The sequence below is a fragment of the Lathyrus oleraceus genome, chromosome 1 (genome assembly GCF_024323335.1).
Source record: "Lathyrus oleraceus cultivar Zhongwan6 chromosome 1, CAAS_Psat_ZW6_1.0, whole genome shotgun sequence".
Taxonomy (NCBI): Eukaryota; Viridiplantae; Streptophyta; class Magnoliopsida; order Fabales; family Fabaceae; genus Lathyrus; species Lathyrus oleraceus.
This window is the reverse complement of record NC_066579.1, coordinates 317,569,367-317,572,967: the sequence shown is the minus strand read 5'-3', so window position 1 is coordinate 317,572,967 and position 3,601 is coordinate 317,569,367.

Sequence of the window (3,601 nt, the reverse complement as noted above, 5' to 3'; positions counted from 1 at the left end):
GCATAATTCCATAATTCCTTTTATAACTTCCAGCAGGTACAACCATATCAGATGCCATGACCTTGTGTATGACATCTTGAAAAAATCCTGCATGAACATGTCTTTCATTTTAGCTCCAGCAGGTACACATATATCAGATGCCATGACCTTGTGTATGACATTCTGAAACAATCCTGCATGAACATGTTCTTGAACTCCAGCAGGTACATAGGATATCTCATGTTAAGACATCACACATAACATCTTGTGAACACTCTTTGTTTTATCAAAATTGCTGCCAACACTTAGAATCAACAATTTCAATTGGGTTTGTCGGAAGAATTAGATAGGATGTTCCATGTCCTCGGCATGCTTGAATTTGTGCACTATGAAACGCCTACCTATGAGCACATCACTTTAGAATTCTTGAGCACCATTGAGTTCAAGTTAAAAAAGGATGGACAGGTACAACGATGTACTTTGGAGGAACGATGAATTTCAGGTTATACAATGTCAACCACGAGTTGACAGTGGAGCAGCTGGGTGAAATTCTCCCCTACCCCTATATGGCCCCGAAGTAGTACCAGATAGTTTTGATGCTAATACTTTCTGGTTGGCCATCACGGATGATCGAATTATGTTGCTAAAGGGGTGAAATCATCTGGCATTCAGAACCCTTGTTTCAGGTATGCTCAAAATGTGTTGACTTTCACGTTTTTCGGTACGGGTGATAACACATGTGTGGCTACCTAGAGGGAGCTCTTTTTTCTGTTTGCCATGGCAAATTGAGTTGCTGTGAGCGTTGTAGCATTTACAGCGGATTACCTGGGTCGAGTGGGGAGAGCAGCCCAAGGGGGAATTTCTATAGGGGGCATAATCACACAGATTACCCACCATTTTGGCTATGACCCTGCTGCACTAAATGAGACGCCAGTAGCAGGTAAGCATAAACTGGACATGAACGCATTGGTTCAACAAGGTATGATATCATAAATTTCAGATTATTATGCTTTAATAAGTTCTGGTCAGTTTATTATGGCTCTTCCTGACCCTGCACAAATTAGCATTTCCATCACGACCAATTTGCTATATGAGAGTGTCGTCCAAGATGATATGCACGAGCACAATGCTGACCCATCTGTTGCAGGTGACCCACAAGAGGAAGAGGTGCAGGAATAGGAGCAATTTTTTGCTCCACCAGAGGACACCATGCACCCAGGTGTCGGGTCGTCATATGTGACACCGGACCAATGGTCATGGAGATAGACAGAGATCGGCGATCTCCGAGCGGAGAAAACTCGCCAAGGCATAGAGCAAACCCGTCAAGGGACTCTTATGGAGGAGATGCACCCGATGATGCAACGACTGATGTTGCAATTTCCGCCACCGCAGTGAGCCTATGTGAGTCCCTCTCTATCTTGGATTAAACATTGCGGACAATGTTTGGTTCAAGTGTGGGAGGGTTTTTATTATTTGTTATTTTGTTATTTTGTTCTTAGTATTTTCAACATTTTATTATGTGTGTTTAAAATAATTAGTTGTGTGTTATTCTGTGTGTTACAATAGAGGACATTCGTGTCGGATGAATAATGAGGCTTGGAGCGATTGGATGAAAGACACACTCCTCTACTTGCTCTTATGGAAACCCCCGAAAGTTGATGCTGCTGATCTGAATAATTGGGCGCGACTCTCTGTCACTGGACTTCTCAGGAATACTCTATAACCGAAGCAAAGATGAAGCTACATCACACTGAGAGGTATCTTGGAAGCCTGCAAGTTATCCCAAACATGGTGAGAACTACAAAGAGCCAAATACTTGTCATCATGAGAGCTTTCCAAGTATGTCTTTCTCTCTCTGGGTTTGCATAAGAGATGCTTGAATTTCATAACACACTGAGGCATTTTTTTATATTTTAACCTTGAGCCTTTCCAGCCAACCTTCAAGTATTACCCTTTGTTCACCCAATTCGAGCCATACATCCTTTTGGTTGTTGTTTAACCACTGTAAATAACTGTAAGCCCAAACACTACCACACCTTGCTTAGATAAGTGGTGTTTACCCCGAATCTTTGGAAAATCCTAAGTTTGGGGTTTCATCAAAATTTTGGGACACCGATGAAGAGTAGATAAGTGCAGAAAAATGAGAAAAGCCACGAAACTTCAAAGAAAAAAAAAGAAAGAGAAATGAAAAAATTATGAGAAGTATCATGAAGCACTTATCTAGAAGAATTGAGGTTGGAAAAAAAGCATGCTCAAAAGAGAAATAAAAAGAAGAAAATAAATAAGAGCCAATGAATCCCAACAAGAACGGTGCCCAAAAGAAAAACCTCCTGATTAAAAGATTGAACACAATTACGAGGGTAGCAACACGAACTCTGAGCCTGAGCCCATAGTATTTCCCTTTTTTTGTTTTGTTAAGTTTCCCCACCTTCACTTCTCCGGCTAGAATGACCTTAAATAGGGGCATCTGTAAGACCCCAATTTTGTCCCTAAGATCCTGTAGCGGGGTATTCGTTACCATTAGAGATATTGACTAAATCCAAGGTAAATCATACAAGTCGAGTCACCACCGCACTTCTATTTATCCAAAGGAATGGTTAGAAAGCGAACAAAAACCTAAAAGTTTTAACAAAAACTAGTAAAAGAAACAGAGATCTGGGTAAGGGGGTTAGTTATGTAATGGGAAGGTGTTAGGCACCCAAAACATCCTAGGTACTCCTAGGGAGCCCTTTTCATACTTGTGAAGGTTGTTGTCTTGTGAAAATTTTGTTTGTGCAAATATGATTGAAGAGATGAGAAAAGAATATACAAGTTTATTTACATTTTGTGTTTGGATGGATAAACCCATTGCCTACGTAACATCTTATAAAAAGATTAGGATCAAAACCTCGTAGTTCGGGGTAAAAATCTCAAAATGAGTTGGTGAATTGATTGGTCCAAAAGCCTTAAGGTCTTTTGTTATCAAAGGGAGAAAACTCAACCAAACCACAAATCCACCATGTGAGGATAGCTTCAACATGCTAGTGAGGGGTTAACCCTATAATAAGCATGGAAGACTTATTGTCCATCACTAAGGATATAGGTGAGTATTACATCTACCACAAGGATAACTCAAACCTAATAGCTAAGGGTTATGAAAGATTTTGATTAAGAAGTGGCCATTGGAACCACAAAAACACATTTGAATGGGTTATACTTACCAATTAGAAGTATGTACAAAAATGGTCAAAGTTGACTTAAAGATTCAATTTCAAAATAAGTGTTATAAGAAGGGAAGTTTGAAAATCAAAAGCATAAGGCTTAGGTTTCTAATGTTGAAAACAATAGTTAAATGTTTGCACAAAAAGGTTTTGGCTTGGGTTAGAGTGGAGAGAAGAAGAAGAATGGCTAGGTCCTAAGCAAAAGCAAAAAAGGGTGAGGGAGAAGAAATCAAAACCACACTAGGAGTTCCTCTCTTGAGATCATATTGATGATCCAAGTAGCTCCCATCCTTTGGAATAAGCAACCACAAAGCATAAGCAATCAAACAAGTCTCACAAGAGATCCTCAATTTATCTTGTATCTTCCACTTAGATGAACATGGCAATGGTCCTCTAATTAAGCTCAAATGGAAATTCCTAGC